Below are 25,445 nucleotides of genomic sequence, written 5' to 3' on the forward strand. Positions count from 1 at the left end.
ATGGTTGGATAGCATTACCCACTCGACGGATATGAGTTTGAGTAAGTTCTGGGAGTTGGTGATGGCCAGGGAGGCCTGCAGTTGATGGGGTCGCAAGGGGTGGGACGGGACTGAGTGACTGAACTGAACTGAACTGTGCCCCCTAAGGCCCACCTTCCCACTGCCCACGCCAAGAAGGATGGGATTGAACCCCCATAACCTGACAGCAGGTTGTGCCACCCAGTGTCCTTACAGCATAGGCCATGCCTCCCTCCCCCACTCTGAACTTACTCAAATACTCCAGTGTAAAGATTTGAGTAAGTCCTTGGGAATAAATCCAGAGTCCTCTCCCCCAGATGCAATTCTAATGTTTCCAATCTGTGCCCCATCTCCTAAGCTTTATGAAAATCCCTTGCTTCTTGGTCGTTCAAAAGATAGCAGAGTCGAGACGATCTGAAAATTCCTGGAAATAGGAGGTGAAGTGAATGTCTCACGCCCTCCAAAAAATTAAGACTCGAGCAGAACGTTCAAGTTGCTGCTGAACCTGCCTGTCCCCAAGTCCCTGAAAGCCCGGTGCTCCCCCACCTCGATGCTGACTGACATATTTCCGATGATGACAAGGATGAATATTCAGCAGTGTAAACACCATTGGCGTTTCCTAAATCTATATTAATGGAAGCCCCCAGCATTCGATGCACAAAAGAGAAGCTGGAGCAACGCGGCCTCTGCTACAAATGGCAGCAGCGCCCCTAACCTCTAAGGAGCTCAGACTCCATGACCTCCCCCTCAACACGAGCTGACCCTTCAAGCCGTATGAGCAAGGGTTCCATCGTTTCATATATGACCATCATTCTCACAGACGACCACTCTCAACACCCCTAACACAAATACACCTGGCCTGCCACTCGCTGGAGGCTTTGCTTAAACCGCCAAGAGGCTAAGTGGGCCGTCACTGCTCTGTCTTTGGTTTTTCGTACGTTTAACCAAGTTCTATCAGGTCGCTGTAATAAACCTGACCCTCACACCTGTGAACAGTCGAGTGGGTAAAACCAAAGGCCTCAGAGCCAATGGGGGCTCACCCAGGCTGCACAGGTAACCAGCCGAGGGGCTCCTGTGGGCCCTTGAACCTCTCTGTGTGCCCGTCTTCTCCCTGGAAATTAGAGGTTGTTTGGAGCAGCTTGCAGGGCTAAAGTGAGGGGTAAATGAAACTGTGGGAATAGCCTTGACACAGGCCCTGCACAGGGGAAGGGTTCAATCAACGGTGCAACTACTGCCGTTAATCTGTCGGGAACACACTGATTCAGGAAACGGAAGTGATTTTTTCCCTCCTGACTTAAAAGCCAAGGTTATGGTATGCATGGTGTGGATGATATGGATGGTGTGGACAGTGCGGGTGGTGTGAATGGTGTAAACTGTGTGGGCAACGTGGACAGTGTGGACGAGCACACGTCTTGCAGATGAGGTGTGGGGAGGAAAGGGGGCAGGGGGCATGCTGACCAGGAACTGTCACGCTGGCTTGTTTTCCACAGGTCCTTCTCATTCACATCCTTGGTCTTACACTTTGGGGAAATTTCAAGAAAGGCCTCCCGTTTACAAGATCTTGTGGCTCTCCAAGGAATGCTGAAGTTAGGGTAAAAAGCATTAAAAGGGGGTCCGACTACCTAAACCTGAGGCTCCTGCTCATCTTAAGACTGTCATTTTCTAGGTTCTCTGCTGCAGCAGTGAACCCCACAAAGATGATACAGATGTCATTCCATGTGTGTGCTCAGTTGCTTTGGTCATGTCCGACTCTTTGTGACCCCACGGACTGTGGCCCACCAGGCTCCTCTGTCCATGGGACTCCTCGGGCAAGAATACTGGAGTGGGTTGCCATGCCCTCCCCCAGAGGATCTTCCCGACCCAGAAATCAAACCCACCTTTCCTGCATGGCAGGCAGATTCTTTACCACTGAGCCACCAGGGAAGCCCAACAGTGTTGTATGAAAGTTATATGTGGAAGTTCACAGTCTTGAATTAACTAATGTTGCTGTTTCCAGGATGAATTGCAAGATAGCTCTTGTTTGTGTTAGGAAAAGAAAACTTCTTTAGGAAGATAAAAGAAAAAATGCACCAATTCTCAATCTAAATTGCTATGAGGAGAAAATATCCTGAATTGAATAACTCAGGACCCACTCTTTTCCCAAGAGAAAGCAGGTTATTTATGAGAAATAAGCTTGAAATCTTTGCAACTGGAGTTGCCTCCACAGGCTTTTGTCCTGACCAGGTCGGGAGTGGAAAAAAGGGGGGTGGGGGGGGGGTGGGGGGAGCTGATCCTCTGTTGGTGGGTAAACAGTGACATCCAGTGGCCAATTAAATTTACCATATTCCTGCAATTAATTCAACTTCATAGGGAAACACACACACACACGCACACACACACATGGAAAAAGCTGGCTTAAAACTCATTATTAAAAAAACGAATATCAGGGTATCCGGTCCCATCAGTTCAAGGCAAATAGAAGGAGAAAACGTGGAAGCAGTGATAGACTTCCTCTTCTTGGGCTCTAAAATTACTGCAGATGGTGATTGCAGCCAAGAAATTAGATTGCTTCTTGGAAGGAAAGGTATGACAAACCTAGACAGCGTGTTAAAAGCAAAGACATCATATCACAGACAAGTCTGTACAGTCTAGAATATGGTCTTTCCAGCAGCCATGATGGTTGTGAGTTGTACCATAAAGAAGGCAAAGCGCCGAAGACTTGTTACTTTCAAAGTGTGGTGCTGGAGAAGACTCCTGAGAGCCCCTTGGAGATCAAACCAGTGAATCCTAAAAGGAATTCAACCCTGAATACTCACTGGAAGGACTGATGCTGAAGCTGAAGCTCCAACACTTTGGCCACCTGATGTAACCAGATGACTCACTGGAAAAAAAACCCTGATGCTGGGAAACATTGAAGGCAGAAGGAGAAGAGGGCAACAGAGGATAAGATGGTTGGATGGCATCACGGATTCAATGGACATGAACTTGGGCAAACTCCAAGAGATGGTGAAGGACAGGGAGGCCTGGCGTGCTGCAGTCCACGGAGTTGCAAAGTGTCAGACAGGACTTGGTGATGAAACAACAATTTTGTTATCTGACAGATGTTTCTAGAATAACTAGAAGATGCAAGATGCTATGAGACATTGCATAACACTCCTCATGCCTACAGAAATTTCCTCCACCAAAACCAACCGCTTGTAGGGTAGTTAGGGAGTTTGGGATAGACATGAACAGACTGCTATATTTCAAAGGGATAACCAACAAGGTATAGCACAGCGAAATCTGCTCAATGTTATGGAGCAGCCTGGATGGGAGCGGGGTTTGGGGGAGAATGGATACATGTATATGTACAACTGAATCCCTTCACTATTCACCTGAAACTATCACAGGATTGTTAACTGGCTACACTGCAATACAAAATAAAAACGTCCAAAAACTAAAAAAACCCAACCCCTTGTCAACTCCAGACTGGCACCTGCCACGGGTGGTTGCCATCTACCTCTATGAAAATTAAATCATGAGCTGCTGCAGCTGCTGATCTTCAACACCCCCAAAGGAGTTCAGGGGGGAGAGTAGAAATAAGGCACTCTGTGCTTTGGAAAAAACCGGCAGGACAGTTCTTCAGATAGTTAGATATTCTCAGGAGCTAATTTCATGAGCCCACTTCTTGTATCTCCTCATATCTAGAAAAGCTCTGAAATCCATGATGACAACTGTTTCTCATGACTAGCAGAAGCTTCAGGAGATCAGCAGAAACTTTCTACAGAAAGTCCATGCGCTTGACTGCACGGACTCCCCCTTCACCAAACTCACATATATACCGACCTTTTCCACTGCCTCTTTTGGAGCTATCTGAGGTGCTGTCTAGTCAAGGCTATGGTTTTTCCAGTAGTCATGTATGGATGTGAAAGTTGGACTGTGAAGAAAGCTGAGCGCCGAAGAATTGGTGCTTTTGAACTATGGTGTTGGAGAAGACTCTTAAGAGCCCCTTGGACTGCAAGGAGATCCAACCAGTCCATCCTAAAGGAGATCAGTCCTGGGTGTTCTTTGGAAGGACTGATGCTGAGGCTGAAACTCCAGTACTTTGGCTACCTTATGTGAAGAGTTGACTCACTGGAAAAGACTCTGATGCTGGTAGGGATTAGAGGCAGGAGGAGAAGGGGAAGACCGAGGATGAGATGGCTGGATGGCATCACTGACTCGATGCACGTGAGTCTGAGTGGGAGTTGGTGATGGACAGGGAGGCCTGGCGTGCTGCGATTCATGGGGTCGCAGGGAGTCGGACACGACTGAGCGACTGAACTGAACTGAACTGAACTGAAGTGCTGTCTCCCAGGCTGCAGTCCTCATTTTGCCCCAAATAAAACTTAACTTGCAACTCTCACGTTGTACATTTTTTTAAGTAGACAACCTAAAGCAGAAACAGGAAATCTAGAGTCCCGAATCTTCTTCAAATGCTCAAGGTCACCTAGCCAGAGAGGTCACTGAACCTCACGGACACGCTTTGTCTGGGTTCACCACCCATCCGGTACACGTCAACTTAAATAATAGCTGTGTGCTATTATTAGTCTCAGGACATGGAAAAGTGGGCTTAGTTCTCCTGATTTCCACAACCAGTCTTTCCGTAACTCGGTCAAGCTGCATTAGCTTCCACTTCCGGGATGAGTAAACCATCACTTTCACAACTGCGTTTGAGCTGATTCAGGGGAGTAAAATAAACCCCAGAATCGCGGTTCCACCGTGGGCACACAGTTGGCAGCCTTAGGCAAGATGCTGACCTTGGTGAGGTTGAGACTCTTCGCTATTAAACAGGGGTCATTCCCTTAGCTTCACGCGCTGTGAGGACTGGATGAAGTCGTCTGTCTTCTCCTGGAGTCATGCCACACCCCCGGGGACCTGAGCACGACCGCCTGGCTTTGAGCGTCCCGTGAGGTCATCACTCAAGGCATGATGCTGCTTGCCCGCTCCGTGCCCAGTCTCCTGGCTCAGAGTCAGCCTCCCTGTAAGACGTCCCCCAGCCCGACCCGCCGTGCCTCTCCAGAGTGCCCTCACGTCCGCTGCGCCTCCAGCAGAGCCAAGAGGCCATAAAGGGCACACGTCACTTGCTGTATCTACCATTACATCCGGAAGCCTGTGTTTCAAACGTATGGATATGAATCATACCTGCGAGCAAGCCATCGAGTCACAAGATGCTGTGGTTCCTAGACTTTCTTTATGAACGTGCTGTTTGCATGGAACTTCATCATGTCCATTTTAGATCAGGCGTGCCTGGTTCAAGACTGTTGTGCCAAAGACCCCACAATTATTCCAAAATTCATTCTCCAATGACTTCACCCAAAACAGGAACCAACTCAAAATAAAATAAACACTGCTCTTTTCTCTGATTTAAGGAACTGGACTGGAGTCTCTATGCAGAGTGAGTGTATGGCATTTGCAACATGGGAGTCCTCTGTCCTCATCACAGCCTGCCCTCGGAATGAGAGAGCGTGTGACTGTTCCATTTGGGAGGTAAGGAAACACGAAAGTGATGCGTCCTCACTCTAAATAAAAGCATCATGAAAACCCTACCTTAAAAAACGATGATCAGAGTTGAGACCTCCATAATTGTTGAATTTCAACCAAAATTTTTCAATTAACCTTGGATTGAGACTGCAGGAGATGCAGTTAATATTTTTAAACACAGCAATTCTTTATCTGAGAAGCATTAAAGATTCATGTTCTATATTATACTTATTCCAGTGAAAAAATCAGCCTGAGACCTTTTGATATTCAAGAATAAGTTTCAAAGGAAAGTATTTTCCATTAGCCTGTTAGCCAGAAATTAGGTAAATTAGAATACACTCTTCTCTAAGAATTTTAGGGAATCTGGGTATTTCTACCTTGTGTCTTTTTTGTGAGTCCTCAAAAAAATGTAGCTAAAAATGGATATTATTGAAACTATGACATTCATCTTCTGAGACAAAATGCCCTGTCAAAGGGATCTCTTGGGAATTTTTTAGTATGAGTCCGGGGCAAACACTTAAGTGGACTTGGTTTACCAAAAACACAGCAGCAGTCGCACCTGATGATGGTGTGACATCTGCGATCCAGGAAGTTCTCCGCCCCCCCTCCCCGGTCATCTTCAGTTCCCCTGAAACCTACCAGGGAGACAGGGAGGTATTATTAGCTCTGTTTTTCAGATAAGAAAATGTAGGCTGGGGTCGGGGTGGGGGTGGGGGAGGGAGTCATAAGATGCTCTGTCTTCTGGGATCTGACCAGGATAGTCACTAAGTACTTAAAGCTTTTCAGTCACAGAAAATGGAAAAGAGCCCTAAGATACCTAGGCTGAGTGCTAAGGGGGTCAGACTGGCCAGCCCCGCCCTGAGGGTGGATGGCTCTGCTTTCCATCGGGCCAGCCTGGTGAGCATCCTTGGGGCTCGTAAGGGTGAGGCTTGAGCAGGGAAGGCAGGAATCTGGCTCACGTGCTGTAGTCCTGAGCCTGGAGGACGAGAAAGACAGGGAGAAGCAGAGAAGGCACTGAGAACAGTTCACAGTGGAAGTCGAAACACAGGCAGGCCCCAGAGGCGGTCGTTTGAGTGACAGTGGATGTGTGAGCAGACGGGGAGGAGCCGCTGTTCTGAGCAAGGGTACTGTATCGTGCTGCGGATTCTGCAGCCCCATGGACTGTGGTCCGCCAGGCTCCTCTGTCCATGGAATTTCCCAGGCAAGAATACTGGAGTGGGCTGCCATTTCCTCCTCCAGGGGATCTTCCCAACCCAGGGATGGAGGCTGTGTCTCTTGCATCTCCTGCATTGGCAGGCAAATTCTTAGCAAAGATGTTCTGAGCAAAAATGATATATTTTAGAGGAAGGACTTCAGGGGAGGGAGCCTTCTGTCCAGCATGACTGGAAGAAGTTTCAAGGAATAAGAGGGACAGCACATCCCCAGACTCAGACACACCTCCCAGATCAAGGGGAGTGAATGTTCACGAGGCAGAAAAGCTGAGCTGCTTCTTCATTTGGTTCTTGAGGCCGCAGCCATTCCTCCGGTCGATGGAACCCTCACGTGCTCTCATTTTCTCATTTCAGGTTTTGGCATTAATGTTGACCCGTTCAAGACATTAAAGCATCAGAGAGTTGAAAAATTCTTGGAGGTCTCCTTTCAAATTCCATGCCAAGGCTTCTAGTTAGCTTTTCTATATTTAATCAAAAGAACACAGTGCCTGCTTTCAAAGAAGTTGGCACCCAGCGCACTACCCACCAGTGGTAAACTGCAGCCCTTCAAAGCACTGGGCGGGCTAACCTCCACCAACCAGACAGCGCTGAGAAATCTGGGAGCTTCTCAGGGCGAGGACTGAATGCTGAGTGAATGCTCCATGTCATCTGTAGCTGAATCCAGCCATGTCATGGGCGCTGGAGTCATTATCTGTGACACGTGAAAAGCGAGACAGAAATCTTTTCTCACTCCCTCCTTACTGTTTTCTAATCTAATTGACAAAACCCCACAGTTCAGTTCAGTTCAGTTCAGTCGCTCAGTTGTGTCCAACTCTTTGCAACTCCATGAACCACAGCACGCCAGGCCTCCCTGTTCATCACCAACTCCCAGAGTCCACCCAAACCCATGTCCATTGAGTCGGTGATGCCATCCAACCATCTCATCCTCTGTCATCCCCTTCTCCTCCTGCCCTCAATCTTTCCCAGCATCAGGGTCTTTTCAAATTAGTCAGCTCTTTGCATCAGGTGGCCAAAGTATTGGAGATTCAGCTTTAGCATCAGTCCTTCCAATGAACACCCAGGACTGATCTCCTTTAGGATGGACTGGTTGGATCTCCTTGCAGTCCAAGAGACTCTCAAGAGTCTTTTCCAACACCACAGTTCAAAAGCATCAATTCTTCGGCACTCAGCTTTCTTTATAGTCCAACTCTCACATCTATACGTGACCACAGGAAAAACCATAGCCTTGACTAGACGGACCTTTGTTGGCAAAGTAATGTCTCTGCTTTTTAATATGCTGTCTAGGTTGGTCATAACTTCCCTTCCAAGGAGTAAGCGTCTTTTAATTTCGTGGCTGCAAAACCCCACAGAAGTGCAAGAAGAATCCCTCTCTAGCCAACAGGTGAAAATCCATTATTGTGGGAGAACTATCAAAAGGTGTACAAGGAAATGAATGGGAATGGGCTGGAGTAACCTCAGTTTGAGAAGACGGGGATATGCTGCCGGCAAAGAAAAGTCACAGAGGAAACAGGAGGAGGCGCAACTCGTGGCTGAGGGCATCCGTCTGCCCGGCTCAGGAAGGAACACACGAGTACTGCACCCCAGGTGTTTAATTATGAACGGGCCCACTTAATCCTCCAAATTAAGCCATTAAGTCAGTGAGTCATTTCCAGGGCTTTGGCAAAGGGCCCTACACAGGCCATCTCACCCAGACCAGCCCAGCTTGGGACAGCACACCACCCTCCCCGTGAAGGGTGAGCCGCCAATGCCAGGGTCACAGCGTCAGCGACTGCGCACAGATCCTCAACGGGGCATTTCAAAACGGTGAATGTTAAAGTGTTTGAAATTATCATCAACGATCATCCCGAGAATTAGGAAGTGGGTAAAAGAATTCTTCTGTGTTCTCATAATAAAGCCAGGGAGTTAAGAAAGATTTCTTGCCTGACTCTAAAACAGAATTAGGACATGAAAGAGGGAGGTCTTGTGATGTCTTCTCTGAATATTCAGTAATAACATGGCTGTGTAGTTTCATGGAGAAAGCAAAAGTCTTCTGCAAATTTAGTTGACATTTTATATATACATATATGGGCAAATATATATATGGAATAGGAAATGGCAACCCATTCCAGTATTCTTGTCTGGAAAATTCCTTGGACAGAGGAGCCTGACAGGCTACAGTCCATGGGGTCTCAAAGAGTTGAACATGACTCAGCACACACATGCACACATACGTATATAAGTAGTGGACTTTTGGATGATGGCCATTCTGACTGGTGTGAGGTGGTACCTTGAGTAGTCTTCATTTGCATTTCTCTAAAAATTAGTGAGTTGAGCATCTTTTCCTGTGCCTCTTGGCCATATGTATGTCTTCTATGTAGAATGTCTATGTAAGTCTTCTGCCCATTTTTTCACTGGGCTGTTTAGTTTTCTGATATTGAGCTGTAGGTCTGGGGTAGAACCGAGGAATGTGTCTTTTCCACCCGCGTTCCAAATGACTCTGAAAAGTATAGACCCCACACCACACTTTCCTAATCACTATTGTGCTGACATGTGGGTTTCTTAGGTGTTGGTGGAAACTGTACCAAGAATATATTTGGAAATGTTCACCTTGGAATTATGCAAAAGTGTTGGAAGAAAGGTGAATTTTGCTTCCCCCTTGAAAAAAATCCAATCTAACATCAACTCTTTCTTGAGCCCTCACTGTGTGCCTCACGTGAGGGGGACTTTTAAACGACCTTATTTAATTCTCATGGCAGCGACCCTATGGAGCAGACATTATTACCACCACTTCACAGATGAGGAAACACTCAGGACAGGCACGCTCAAGGCTGCACACAGTGGTACTGGGAGAACTCCTTTATTACTCCTCTCTTCAAAAGCCAAAGATCAAATATGTTTCTTTTATTTTCCACTAGGTTGCTAAGCTTCATTCTTGTCACAGGATACATTTCCTCTGTGATCGTCCTCTGTCTCAATGATGAAAAATGGGCAGAGGTATATTCACTTTTAGAACGAACACCCCAAAAATATGTCCCTTTCATTATAGGGGACTGGAATGCCAAGTAGGAAGTCAAGAAACACCTGGAGTAACAGGCAAATTTGGCCTTGGAATACAGAATGAATTAGCAAAGGCTAACAGAATTTTGCCAAGAGAACTCACTGATCATAGCAAACACCCTCTTCCAACAACACAGGAGAAGACTCTACACACAGACATCACCAGAAGGTCAACACCGAAATAAGATTGATTATATTCTTTGCAGCCAAAGATGGAGAAGCTCTATACAGTAAGCAAAAACAGGACCGGGAGCTGACTGTGGCTCAGATCATGAGCTCCTTATTGCCAAATTCAGACTTAAATTGAAGAAAGTAGGGAAAACCACTAGACCATTCAGATATGACCTAAATCAAATCCCTTATGATTATACAGTGGAAGGGAGAAATAGATTTAAGGGCCTAGATCTGATAGATACAGTGCCTAATGAACTATGGACTGAGGTTCGTGACACTGTACAGGAGACAGGGATCAAGACCATCCCCATGGAAAAGAAATGAAAAAAACCAAAATGGCTGTCTGAGGAGGCCTTACAAATAGCTGTGAAAAGAAGAGAAGCAAAAAGCAAAGGAGAAAAGGGAAGATATAAGCATCTGAATGCAGAGTTCCAAAGAAGAGCAAGGAGAGATTAAGAAAGCCTTCCTCAGGGATCAATGCAAAGAAATAGACGAAAACAACAGAATGGGAAAGACTAGAGATCTCTTCAAGAAAATTGGAGATACCAAGGGAACATTTCATGCAAAGATGGGCTCAATAAAGGACAGAAATGGTATGGACCTAACAGAAGCAGAAGATATTAAGGAATGGTGGCAAGAATACACAGAAGAACTGTACAAAAAAAGATCTTCACGACCTAGAATCACGATGGTGTGATCACTCATCTAGAGCCAGACATCCTGGAATGTGAAGTCAAGTGGGCCTTGGAAAGCATCACTACGAACAAAGCTAGTGGAGGTGATGGAATCCCAGTTGAGCTGTTTCAAATCCTGAAAGATGATGCTGTGAAAGTGCTGCACTCAATATGCCAGCCAATTTGGAAAACTCAGCAGTGGCCACAGGACTGGAAAAGGTCAGTTTTCATTCCAATCCCAAAGAAAGGCAATGCCAAAGAATGCTCAGACTACCGCACACCTGCACTCATCTCACATCCTAGTAAAGTAATGCTCAAAATTCTCCAAGCTAGGCTTCAGCAATACGTGAATCGTGAACTTCCTGATGTTCAAGCTGGTTTTAGAAAAGGCAGAGGAACCAGAGATCAAATTGCCAACATCTGATGAATCATGGAAAAAGCAAGAGAGTTCCAGAAAAATATCTATTTCTGCTTTATGCCAAAGCCTTTGACTGTGTAGATCACAATAAACTGTTAAAAATTCTGAAAGAGATGGGAACACCAGACCACCTGACCTGCCTCTTGAGAAACCTGTATGCAGGTCAGGAAGCAACAGTTAGAACTGGACATGGAACAACAGACTGGTTCCAAATAGGAAAAGTAGTACGTCAAGGCTGTATATTGTCACCCTGCTTATTTAACTTATATGCAGAGTACATCATGAGAAAAGCGTGGCTGGAAGAAGCACAAGCTGGAATCAAGATTGCCGGGAGAAATATCAATAACCTCAGATATGCGGATGACACCACCCTTATGGCAGAAAGTGAAGAGGAACTAAAAAGCCTCCTGATGAAAGTGAAAGAGGAGAGTGAAAAGGTTGGCTTAAAGCTGAGCATTCAGAAAACAAAGATCCTGGCACCTGGTCCCATCACTTCATGGGAAATAGATGGGGAAACAGTGGAAACAGTGTCAGACTTTATCATTTTGGGCTCCAAAATCACTGTAGATGGTGATTGCAGCCATGAAATTAAAAGACGCTTACTCCTTGGAAGAAAAGTTATGACCAACCTAGATAGCATGTTAAAAAGCAGAGATATTACTTTGCCAACAAAGGTCCATCTAGTCAAGGCTATGGTATTCCAGTAGTCACGTATGGATGCGAGATTTGGACTGTGAAGAAAGCTGAGCGCTGAAGAATTGATGCTTTTGAACTGTGGTGTTGGAGAAGACTCTTGAGAGTCCCTTGGACTGCAAGGAGATCCAACCAGTCCATCCTAAAGGAGATCAGCCCTGGGATTTCTTTGGAAGGAATGATGCTAAAGCTGAAACTCCAGTACTTTGGCCACCTCGTGCAAAGAGTTGACTCATTAGAAAAGACTCTGATGCTGGCAGGGACTGGGGGCAGGAGGAAAAGGGGACGACAGATGAGATGGCTGGATGGCATCACCGACTCGATGGACGTGAGTCTAAGTGAACTCCGGGAGATGGTGATGGACAGGGAGGCCTGGCGTGCTGCGATTCATGGGGTCGCAAAGAGTCGGACACGACTGAGCGACTGAACTGAACTGAACTGATATTTACTTCGACCAGTAGAAGAAAAGAGAAAATGCAAAATGCATAGAAAACAGAGGTTCCACAATTTTAAAGGAAAGAAGCTAAGCACAGTGGCTCACCAACTAAATAAAGACCTCTACGGCCAGGTCTGGAGGAAACAGGATACAATCGTTAGGCCGTCCACGCCCAGACGGATAGGAATGTGATAAAGGCAGATGGAGATAAAAGGCCTCTGCCATTTCCACCAGAGGCCTAGCTGGGAGCAGCGGGGCCTCCTGGCTCCTTGACCCCGCCGGGAACACAAAACAGCAGAGCAGGCGGCGCCCCTGGGGGAGACTCTTTAAAGAACTGAGCATACCTGGGAACAGAGTGAAGACAGGAAGCATACGCTCTCCTAAAATGACGGCAACTGGCAGAGCTCTGTGTGGCGCACCCAGGAGGGAGCCAGGACCACCGAAGGGGGAACGGCCAGAGGGACACCAGCACAGCCCACAGACACGGCACCCGGGTGTCAGGGAACTGAGGGCAGAAAACGGCCGCCAGCCTCAGCTCAAGACTGGAAGAGCACAGCCGCCTGGGTCTTAGAGCTCCAGCTTCAACTCATCCGCCTCCAAATGAGGTCACTTCCGCGTTCCTCTGCCTTCCGGCTCGCTGGACCAAATCAAATCCTATTGCCTCTTGGCAGACTACCTTAATACCTTGAGGTTTTTTTTTTTTCACTTATTTTTTAATAGAAGAATAATTGTTTTACAGAATTTTGCTGTTTTCTGTCAAACCTCAGCATGAATCAGCCATAGGTATACACACATCCCCTCCCTTTTGAAGCTCCCTCCCATCTCCCGCCCCTCCCACCCTCTAGGTTGATACAGAGCCCCTGTTTGAGTTTCCTGAGACATACAGCAAATCCCTGTTGTCTATCTATCTTGCATATGGTAACGTAAGTTTGCATGTTACTCTTTCCCTGCCTCTCACCCTCTCCTCCCCTCTCCCCATGTGCATAAGTCTATTCTCTACATCCGTTCTGCCATTGCTGCCCTGTAAATAAATCCTTCAGTACCATTTTTCTGTAGTCCATATATGTGCCTTAGAATACGATAGCTATCTTTCCTTTCTGACTCACTTCACTCTGTATGATACATTCTAGGTTCATCCCCCTCATCAGAACTGACTCAAATGCATTCCTTTTTATGGCTGACTAATATTCCATTGTGTACATGTACCACCACGTCTTTATCCATCCCTCTGTCGATGAACTGCCTTGAGTTCTTAATACATCCTCCTCCCAGGCACTGTAAGATGTGAGCAAGAGACAGGTGGAAAGGGCATCGCCTCCCAGGAGAATTCAGCTACAAGCTTCTTAGTTTATGAGACAATCCAGAAACTTATGGTGCTGGGACTTCCGCTGCTGTTTGGTAAAATTCATACTGATATGAAGAATTAAAGAGATTTAGAGAAAGGGGGAAGCAGAGGAGGAGATGTTTGGATGACATCACCAACTCAATAGACATGAGTCTGAGCAAGCTGCAGGAGATGGTGAAGGACAGGGAAGCCTGGCGTGCTGCAGTCCATGGGGTCACAAAGAGTTGGACACGACTGAGCAACTGAACAACAACGACAACAAGGGGTTCAGAACCTCCCAAGGGGCTTCCCAGGGGGCACCAGTGGTAAAGGAACCTGCCTGCCAACGCAGGAGACACGAGAGATGTGGGTTTGATCCCTGGGTTAGGAAGATCCCCTGGAGAAAGAAATGACATCCCACTCCAGTGTTCTTGCCTGGGAAATCCCACTGACAGAGGAGACTGGCGGGCTGCAGTCCATGGGGTTGCAGAGGGTCGGACATGACTGAGCAAGCAGGCACACAGAAAAGCTCCCCCCCTCTTGCCCAGCCCCCTGGATGCTCTGTTGCAGTGCGTCCATCTCCATACGGGACAGGGATGGGATTCAGATACATGTTTTTTGTTCATAGAAGCACCGAGTGAGTCAGCATTCGCGAGAAGGAAGATGGTGCATCTGTTCTGAAAAGCAGGTCGTAAACCAGCCCGTAACACCGCAGTGCCGGCCCTCAGCTCTGACAAGTGTGAGTGGGGCGATTGTTTCAGCTCAGAGGACTCAGGAAACACCCGCGGCTGGCTCCAGAATGCTAAAACACAAACATCAAATTTATGTAGTGCATTTAAGGGCTTTCATAACAGAGATTATTCACGTGTCAGGGACCATCCATCATCAGAGTGCGTATTTACAAAACTGTTAAAATGCACATTAGCTACCTGAGAGCTGGCTGCAATTGCGATCTTGAAATTACTGCCGTCTGTCATGTATACATGGAGGATCGGATCTTTTTTTAAAGTGTATTATGCGTCCAGCAGAGCAAAACCATGTTCCCTGAGCCGTCCTGGTCAGTTTTATTCGTCCTCGTAAATCAGCACTTAACCGTCACTCAGTTTCAAGACATGTGACAACAGCAGCATGAATGGGATCACACAGCCTGGGCCAGCCTCGGACGTGACCAGAGGCGATGGTTCAGCTCTGCTTCCGTCTCTGCTGCGGTTTCTGTGACACCGTCACGACCAGCCAACTGGACCTTCCTCTTCAGACCCCCCTCCAGAGACCCTCACAACCAGCCAACTGAATCTTCCTCTTCAGACCCCCCTCCAGAGGACACCTCGCTTCCTGGAGGAGCTGGAGCTCTGGGGCCGCTCCCCCCTCTCGGCCTGGGAGCACAGAGGCTCAGGGAGGACGTGGAAGAGCCGGTAAAGACCGATGGGTGGTCCTCCCCTCGGAAGGTGATCTCTCAAGAGTCCCCACCTGAGGGTTGTGGTGTGTGTGTGAGAGTGCATAGCATGTAACTAGGGGTGTGTGTGTGTGTGTGAGCATGTAGGGTACATATGTGCTAATGTCTAGTGGTGTGTGCATACGTGTGTGAGAGGGAGAATGTGTAGCCATGTGAGTGTGTAGGGGTATGTGTGGGTTAGGGGTACCCGTGTTAGTGTGTAGTGGTATATGTGTGCATGTGAGTGTGCGTAGCCATGTGAGTGTGTGGGGGTGGGTAGGTGTGTGTGTATGTACGTGTGTGTGTAGGTGCATGAGCATGTAGGGGGCATGTGAGTTTGTGGGGGTGGGAGGTGTGTGTGTAGGAGTGTGTATCTATATGAGTGTGTAGGTATGTGAATGTGTACAGTGCATGTGTGTTGGTGTGTAGTGGTGTGTGTGTACATGTGTGTGTGAGGGAGAGTGTGTAGCCATGTATGTAGGGGTGGGTAGGTGTGTGTAGGTGCGTGAGCATGTAGGGTACATGTGTGTTAGTGTGTCTCGGTGTGTGTGAGTGTGTGTAGGTGTGTTGTGTGTGGCCTTGGGGGAGGGAAGGGGACAGCCCCCCACCTGCATGCGTGTGACAGTGAGCAGCTCTTCTGGGTTGTTTGGTTCAGGAGCCTGGAGCTTCTTAAGGCAAAGGGGAGGCACCCCCTATCAGGTGCTTCTGCTGAAGTGAATCTTCTAAAGGGAAAACCCACGTACACCTCTCTATATTCCTACTTCTGTGGCACAACATAAAGAAGAACCCTGTTTTCTTTTCCATGGTTTTGGGCTTTTTTCTTTACAACTGAGAGGTTTTTTAAAAATGTAACTCTTTGGTTCCTTGCAAATTCTTTTTAAATGCTTTTTGCTTATTTATTTTGGGTGCACTGGGTCCCTGAGGCTGCGCACACACTTACTGTAGTTGCCACAGCCTGGGCTGCTCTCCAGGCGCGGTAGGCAGGCGTCTCCTGTTGCAGAGCAAGGCTCTAAGGGGTTTCAGCACTTCTGTGGCTCCCAGGCTCCAGAGCACATACTCAGTGGTTGTGGGGCGTGGACTTAATCTCTCTGAGGCGTATGGGGTCTTCGCTGACTAGGGATCAAACCCCTGTCTCCTGCATGGACACATGTGTGTGTTTTACCAATGAGCCACCAGGGAAGCCCTGTGGTTTTTGGTTTTTGAAATCAAAGTTGTCCTTCTGAAGCCATGAAGCTCAGCTCACAGCTTGTGACTGTATTTGATCAGATCCAGCTGCTCTATGCTGCCTGACGCCCTGGAGAAGTGTCTGGGGCAGCAGGGACGAGGAAAGAGCCAGCACTCCGGCGTCTTCTTAGAGAAGCGCTTGAGTCCAGGGTCATGGAGGCTGCAGCATAGCCAAGTGGTTAAGAATCTGTGTGTTGGCGTCTGACTCAAGCACCGTCGACCACGACTTCAAAGCCTGCACGTGTGTGCTCCCCACCTCCCCCGCACCCCCCTGCCCCGGGAATCCAGCAAGCGCCACAGAGCACTGGGTGCTAACCTGGAAGGAACGTGCTCAAGCTGGAGACAAACACCACGGCCACGTTTAACCTTATAAATAAGACACTATGGCAAGAGCCATAACTGAGCACTTCCATTGAGTCATTGGAATGATTTTGCCAAACAGCGATATTCAAAAATCCACCAGGAAACTATGAGAATTGTGGAGAATTAAACTTTACACTCAATTATCCCTCCTCTCTCCTTCAAACACAGCTTTGTGTTTGTGAATGGACCGCTTCCATCAGAGTCTGAGCAGGTGCAATGTCTCCCAACCACAAAAGGAAAACAAGACGTCTTAAAATCACAGCCTTCCTCATCCTCACACTCAAGCAGCGCCCAGGTCCTCCAGGCATAGGGAAGAAGCTTGCTGTTGTTCAGTCACTAAGCCGCGTCCGACTTTTTGCGACCCCAAGGACTGCAGTACACCAGGCTCCTCTGTCCTCCACCATCTCCCAGAGTTTGCTCAAACTCACGTCCATCTAGACAGTGATGCCATCCAACCATTTCCTCCTCTGTCGCCCCCTTCTCCCGTCCTCAATCTTTCCCCACCAATATACCTGGACCTAACATTCCAGGTTCCTAGGCAATGTTGATCTTTACCGCATGGGACTGTCCTTTCACCACCAGACACATCCAAAGCTGAGCGTGTTTTCTGCTTTGGCCCAGCCTTCATGGATCGCAGCCTTGTCGTGGCAAAGGGGCTTGAGTAACTCAATGAAGCTATGAGCCATGCCAGGCAGGGCCACCCAAGACAGACGGGTCAGAGTGGAGAGTTCTGACATGATGGTGCTCTGGAGGCGGGAATGCAAACCACTCCAGTGGTCTTGCCTCAAGAACCGCATGAGCAGTGTGAAAAGGGAAGAGGCTGGCTGTTATCAATCCTGTAAATAGACCAGCTCTATCACTTAATAAACAGGTCTCATGGGTGGATTCACCAGGAGCCTCTTAGAGTCTAAGGACTGGATGTTACGTGTGAAATGCCAACACAGTGCTGGGCTCAGAGTAGGGGTGCAATAGAGATGAGCTATTCTTTACACTGGCTAGTTTTCACTAAATAATCTCTTCCAGTGATCACTTCACCATTAATCATCTATTAAGCTAAACAGCCTTGAAAGGAAAATATGGAAAAATTCCACTCTCTTTGCCACCAAAAAGCACAAATTAAAAACAACCATAGTGAAGTGAAAGTTGCTCAGTCGTGTCGGACTCTTTGCGACCCCATGGACTAAACAGTCATGGAATTCTCCAGGCCAGAATACAGGATGGGTAGCCTTTCCCCTCCCCAGGGGGTCTTCCCAACCCAGGGATCGAACCCTGGTCTCCCCCATTGCAGGCAGATTCTTTACCAGCTGAGCCACCAGGGAAGCCCAACCATAAGAGGACAAATAATTTTCCCATACCCAAAATTATGGATATGTATTCTAATATATCTGTCTCCAGTTTAGAGAAGGCAATGGCACCCCACTCCGGTACTCTTGCCTGGAAAACCCCATGGATGGAGGAGCCTGGTGGGCTGCAGTCCATGGGGTCACTAAGAGTCGAACTCGACTGAGCGACTTCACTTTCACTTTTCACTTTCCTGCATTGGAGATGGAAATGGCAACCCACTCCAGTGTTCGTGCCTGGAGAATCCCAGGGACGGGGGAGCCTGGTGGGCTGCCGTCTATGCAGTTGCAGAGAGTCGGACACGACTGAAGCGACTTGGCAGCAGCAGCAGCAGCAGTCTCCAGTTTAAAGGAATCTGATGAGGAATTCATGGATGATGCTTGTAACCATATGCAGGAATGAAAATGAGAGAGGGGATGATCCTCTCCAATAGTCTCCCAAACAGGAAAAGCTGCCAAGAAAATGAGATGGGGAAATAAGGAGATGCAGAAAACATGATATTGTGAAAACAGTCAATTTATGGGTTCCTTGGCTTTTCGTGTGAGTTTGGAGAAATTACTAGTCTGTCAGTGACAAAGCATAGCAGCGGGGTGGGGGCGGGGGCTGACCTGAAAACCGTGGTTGGTGTGCTGCTTGACAACTCAGTATTTCAGGGGGCCCTGCAGCCCCCGTGGAGAAGCGCCCTGGCTGTGACTCAGCCTGTGGTCGCCCCCCCTTACCCACCTGCCGCCTGCACAGAGGCTCACGTGTCCCCACTGTGGGGGTGGGGGGAGCACGCGTGCAGCCTGGTGGTCTTCCCCCAGGATGACACACTTCTCCTCTTGAAACTTAAAGGCCAGCAGCTTCATGGCTTCAGTCCTGATCATGGGGTCGGTTAATAGAAACAATTTTCTAATTTTCAAACTAAGTTGGGAACTCTGCGAATCAGCCAGCCCACACTCTTCAAAATGTCCATGAGAAAAGACAAGCTATCAAGCTTAAAAGAGACGTGATTGCACCTGATCCTTAATCGGATTTTTTAAAGACAGCCTTAAAGGACATTATTGGATTAACTGGAGAAGTGCATTAAATAGTTGTATTATAATAATGCTAACTTTTCCGAGTGTGATAGAATAGTGGCCTCTATGCTCAGCCTCCCAAAGGTGTTCAGATCTAATCCTCCTCTCCCTGGGCAGCAGACCGGAGCCAGCTGCCCAAAGAACCTGACCAGCCAAGGCGACTTCGTAACACCATGGTGGGGTTCTCTCCAAACTGACCGTGAAGACCACCCCACAGCGAAGCCACCCGGAAGCTCAGGGCCTGTTACCATCATCCTAGTGACACTCCGACGTTTGAGAGATGTTTTAATGTGAAATATATACTTTAATATGGAAACATCCCCTATGGTTTTATTAACAGTATCAGAGAAGATGAAAAGAGAGTGCATCCATAAAGCAGGCCGTGCAAGAAATTTTTTCAAGGAATATGTGGCAAATGAAAGATTTGGAAAACAAAAGTAGCTCTTGAAATTAATAATATAAAAGCAGAAAACTTTTAAGTTCAATAAAAGAGTTAAAAGACAAAGTAGAAAAAACTGTGTGACCAGGCCGTGCTTGTGGCCCCCGTCTTCCTGTTTCCGTGGTGACCAGCCACCTGTTTATCTGCTATTTCAACGTGATCAGTATAAACACCCCGGCCAGGGGCTCAGGGTCCCCACCTCTGGAACTGAGGGTCTGGAACCTTGGCACCAGCTTCAGTTAGTGCAAAAAGCTTGAGTCCCCCAAGGATCAAGCTTAAGATGACATAATTTTTTTTAATCTTTGTATTTTGTATCAGGGTATAGCCGATTAACAAACAATGTTGTGACAGTTTCAGGTGAACAGTGAAGGGACCCAGACGTCCAAACACACGCATACATTCTCCCCCAAAGTCCCCTCCCATTTCAAGGTGACAGAATCTCGAAGTGTAAAAACCAGACCCGAAGGTGGGCAGGAGAACAGGGCGGGTGCTGAGGGCCAGCCCACAAAGCTGGGGGCGCACGGGCACAGGGGCTGAGGGCCAGCAGAGTGCCGCCACCAGCGCCCTGGCAGGATGGGGGCAGCTGCGGCGGCTTCTCTGGGCAACGCTTCTGCATCTGGGCCCGCGCCTGACCTGACCCGTTCTGTTCTGGGTTTAAGGTTTCACTATCAAAAGTCAACCTGATTTTGGCCACTTTCATCCCAGTATTATGGGGCATTTTAAAAGCAAACCACTAAACTTATAAAGCAAGGACATTTAAATATATCGACTAAGAAACTTTATGCAACCATAGTTCTCTCTCTGGGACCCTTCGCACTGGTACCGTTTTCCTCTTCACTGACTTCCACCCAAAAACACATGTACTGCCTTAGTCCCTGTCTAGCATTTCCCCTAGGCCCTCCTTGGACTTTTCGTTGGGCTGACCCAAAACAAAGAGACTATTAACAGTTCTCATCTTCACCTTTGGGATGCATTTTGTCTTATACGTCCATTGGTGATAATTAACGTTTTCATTTAACAAGAACCTATCATTCAAAGTATCATATTTCCATTTCATGGATTATTTTTCCTATTAAAAACCATTTTTAATTTGCCAAGTTTGTAAAGAATTACAATAATATCCACATTCGGTTCAGTTCAGTTGTTCAGTCATGTCCGACTCTGCAACCCCATGAATCGCAGCACGCCAGGCCTCCCTGTCCATCACCAACTCCTGGAGTCTATCCAAACTCATGTCCGTCGAGTCGGTGATGCCATCCAGCCATCTCATCCTCGGTCGTCCCCTTCTCCTCCTGCCCCCAATCCCTCCCAGCATCAGAGTCTTTTCCAATGAGTCAACTCTTCACATGAGGTGGCCAAAGTACTGGAGTTTCAGCTTTAGCATCATTCCTTCCAAAGAAATCCCAGGGCTGATCTCCTTCAGAATGGACTGGTTGGATCTCCTTGCAGTCCAAGGGACCCTCAAGAGTCTTCTCCAACACTGCAGTTCAAAAGCATCAATTCTTCGGCACTCAGCCTTCTTCACAGTCCAACTCTCACATCTATACATGACCACAGGAAAAACCACAGCCTTGACTAGATGGACCTTAGTCGGCAAAGTAATGTCTCTGCTTTTGAATATGCTATCTAGGTTGGTCATAACTTTTCTTCCAAGGAGTAACCATCTTTTAATTGGCTGCAATCACCATCTGCAGTGATTTTGGAGCCCCCCAAAATAAAGTCTGACACTGTTTCCACTGTTTCCCCATCTGTTTCCCATGAAGTGATGGGACTGGATGCCATGATTTTTGTTTTCTGAATGTTCAGCTTTAAGCCAACTTTTTCACTCTCCTCTTTCACTTTCATCAAGAGGCTTTCTAGTTTCTCTTCACTTTCTGCCATAAGGGTGGTGTCATCTGCATATCTGAGGTTATTGATATTTCTCCCGGCAATCTTGATATCCACATTAAGTAAAATCTATAAGCCATTTTCCTAATTACAGAAGTAATCACAGTAACAACTCCAAGCTCGAGTTTGCATTACTTTATAATCAGTGCTTAAATGTCACTTACTGGGTGCTGTTTGCTCATTATTCTCTCATTTGAGACACTGACATCAAAGGTGGGTGCCGCTGGCAAGCTGCATCTTGAAAACTCGTCTTTGGACCCCAGCCTGCTGATGAAACCAGGCTGGTCACCCATGTCCCTTCTGATTCTGGCATTCAGCAATCTGCTTCCTTTTCCTTTTAGAAATTGTCCAAGTCTTCCCAAAGGATGTAGACTCCCTTAATGTGAAAGGTAATTTTTTGTGGGCTTCTGATTTGCTCTAAAGAAACCTTCAGTACAGAAAAGGCACGGGGAGGAGTTGGCCCCTCTGGGCCCCCGGCACTTCCTGTGGTGAGAACACAGATGGCTGATCTGCGACACACGCTAAAAATGACTTGCCGTTAATTCGAAATTCAAATTTAAAGACATGTCTATATTTGATCCGGACCAAGATGCCCGCTTCCAGCCATGAGAAAGTGGCAGGGTGCAGAAGTGCACTCCAGTCATAAACAACTGGAAAACGGGCAAACTGCGTGAAATGAGCACTGACGGCCTTGGCAATGCAGGACGGTGTTCCCTGGGGATGGAGCCTGGGGAGAGGGAGCCCTGCAAAGCCCGCCCTCCCTCCACCACCACCAGCCACTAATAATCCCAGCCCTGGCCCCTGCCCCCTCCCTCTCCCAGGGCTGGCAGACTCCAGGCGCACTTAGTGTCCGTTTCTCCAAGGTAAGCCCACCTCGTCCTGCCAACCCAGCCTGCGCTCTGGGAGCCCAGGCCAGACCTGGCCACGCATGTGGCTGATGCCCTGCCCAGCGTGGCACACCTGCCCCCAGGCATCTCATGGCATGCCCAGCGTGGCACATCTGCCCCCAGGCGTCTCCTGGCGTGCCCAGCGTGGCACACCTGCCCCCAGGCGTCTCCTGGCATGCCCAGTGTGGCACACCTGCCCCCAGGCATCTCATGGCATGCCCAGCGTGGCACATCTGCCCCCAGGCGTCTCCTGGTGTGCCCAGCGTGGCACACCTGCCCCCAGGCATCTCCTGGCGTGCCCAGCGTGGCACACCTGCCCCCAGGCGTCTCCTGGCATGCCCAGCGTGGCACACCTGCCCCCAGGCGTCTCATGCCCTGCCCAGCGTGGCACACCTGCCCCCAGGCGTCTCATGGCGTGCCCAGCGTGGCACACCTGCCCCCAGGCGTCTCATGGCATGCCCAGCGTGGCACACCTGCCCCTAGGCGTGTGGACTCGGCGACTAAGGAAACAGCAGATGGCTGCGCGCCCCCTGTGCTGTGAATCTGGGACACGGCAGACTCCTCCTTCTCCGCACTGATCATGATGGAGGCCTGGTGAGGCGAGCCACTCAGTTTCATCTCAACACCAACAGGAGTGTGCGCGTGGCTGAATCCCTTTGCTGTTCACCGGAAACTGTCACAACATTGCTAATCCGCTATACAAATATAATAAGATTAAATAATACAAAATAATAAGATTAAATAAATAAACAATAAATAGAATAGGAGTGGAGAATAAAGTACTGGACGATACAGACGCAAGTGTGGCCAGGATTGGGCATGTTGCTGTTGCTGTCCAGTCAGTAAGCTGGGTCTCTTTGCAGCCCCAAGGACCGCAGCGCACCAGGCTCCTATGTCCTCTACTCTCTCCTGGAGTTTGCTCATCTCCATCGAGTCGGTGATGCCATCCAACCTTCCCATCCTCTGTCGTCCTCTTCTCCTCCCGCCTTCAATCTTTCCCAGCGTCAGGCTCTTTTCAAATGAGTCAGTTCTTCGCATCAGGTGGCCAAAGTATTGGAGCTTCAGCTTCAGCATCAGTCCTTCCAATGAATATTCAGGACTGATTTTCTTTAGGATGGACTGGTTTGATCCTCCTGCAGTTCAAGGGACTCTCGAGAGTCTTCTCTAGCACCACAGTCTGAAACTGTCAGTTCTTCAGTGTTTGGGTTAGGAAGTGATTTTGTCTCGAGTGTCACCTGCATTCACAAGCTCGTGCCCACTTCTCATTAAAGGTGAAGGCCCCTAAGTGCCCAGGGTGATAAGAATTGTGTAAAGGGGAAAAGTCCTGTTTTCTTCTCAGAATTGTGCCATTTGTTATAAGAGTTGCATGGAACTCTATTCAGAAACTTGTAAATGTAAAGCTGTAGACACACACACCTACACAAGCAAATCGCAGAACAGATTTGGTCTAGTCAAATATTTCCATTTCTCTACAGTTCCACTAATTGCCTTGGTGATTGCATTTGCAAGACTATAAGATGCTAGTGCAGACCAACATTTTTAATTCCATAAACGAAATAAGAAGGGAAGTTTGCGAGATGGAAGGGAAAGAGTGCAGCGCCTTATGCCATGTCTACATCCAGGCACCCCACCTGCACTGACCACTCACTGATTTATTTTTCACGCCATTACAAACAGGAAATTAAACTATATAACAAGTTTTAAAACTAATTTTTCAAGCTGGCGTTTTAATGCTTGGATATTAAGAAGTGGCCCCCTTCATTTTCTTCCACCCTTCCAGTAACTGGAATGATGGGATTACGAGAAGATTTCCAGGGCTAAATTACCTTACCCTTGATCCGCACCACACTTCACAAGAAGCTCCTGCTCTTTGCTCTCAACTGAGACCCTGATGACACTGCATGATTTGGTCCCAACAGAAGCTAGAATGTTGGCAGTGAAGGTGCCACATTTTAGCCTAATGGAAGCAGAGATACAAGGAAAATCAACTTAAAATCTGTCTGTGACACATAACTTTTGGAGCCGCTGAGTCAGGAAAAGCAGAGAGAGTGGAAATTAGCGTCATGGTCTGTTTGTACGGGATTAAATTTCAGAGTCCTGATCCATCTTTTTTAGAAGTAACAACGCAGCCGCTTGCTTTTCTGGCATGCCTAGGTGTGTGGAATCGCTGCTGCATCTTTTCCCAACATCTTTACATTTGAGTGCACATAAATCCAGACTTGATGGAGGTCAGGCCCTCATTAATTCACTTCACCATGCCGGAAAACTGCTCTCTAAGAAAGGGCGAAGGAAAAAATCCTCCCCCTCATTCACAAACAAGGAATTACCAACATAATATATATCAGGAAGATCAGGCCGAAGAAAAAATAATTCAACACCAGACCAACAGTTTTCATCCAGGTTCTACCACAATCCCAATGTAATTGGTAAAAAAAAAAAATGTTTTAAGATCAAATATTTCCTTCAGCTACAATTTAGAATGCTCATAAAATCATGAGCTGGCATCCACTGTCCTGATGAATCTTTAAACTTGGAACAGACCTCATATCATGAGAGTAAATTATGACACTGCATTTCAAAATGCTCATGTAACGTGATGGACTCTCTTCAAAAACCCCAAAGAAATAAATATTCCAAGCCTTCGAGCCAAGGTCACCCTATTGATTGAACAGGAAAGGGCGTTCTAGAAGGGCAAAGCCTTTTCAAAAATTAACACTACACAGACGCACCCAAATGCTTTTGAGAAATGTCTTTGGCAAACGGAACATGAATCTAAGGACTGGAAAAAAAAAAATCAGCCCATGTTGAGAACAAGAGAATGATACTTAGAAAGTATAGTATCCCTTCCAATGCAGTGATCCTGCCTGAAAGGAAAGGGAGAAAGCAAAGAAAAAAGGAAGGAGCCAAGCTTTCTCTAGGGATTAGAAAGTCACCGTGCTTTAGTGGGCACTGAGCTCCCAGGGGTCTTAACATCAGAATGACAGCAGAATGCCAAAGGTCACGTGGTCTACCAACAAGGTCGTGACCTTTGGAAGAACGACCTCCATTTAAAAATAGCTGTGTTTTAAGTGAAATGAATGGAAACCCATTTATATCTCGGAAGATGTAATCGGGCAGATGGACTATGAGGGGAGGGGCCCCGGAAGAGAAGGGGAGGTCACTGCTGCCAGCGTGCTGGGTCAGCGAGCAGGGCAGATGTTCCCGCAGGGCCGCGGGGCCGGGGGCAGGCAGGGAGGGCTCTGGGCTCCCTGTGCAGAGGACTGACTCTGTTGGGCACATTAAACCATCTTCCAGGGGCTGCTTTCCCAAAGCCGGAGTGGGGGCCTGTGACCAGGGCTTGCCTCTTGCT

This window comes from Budorcas taxicolor, chromosome 8 (assembly GCF_023091745.1).
Source record: "Budorcas taxicolor isolate Tak-1 chromosome 8, Takin1.1, whole genome shotgun sequence".
NCBI classification, from domain to species: domain Eukaryota; kingdom Metazoa; phylum Chordata; class Mammalia; order Artiodactyla; family Bovidae; genus Budorcas; species Budorcas taxicolor.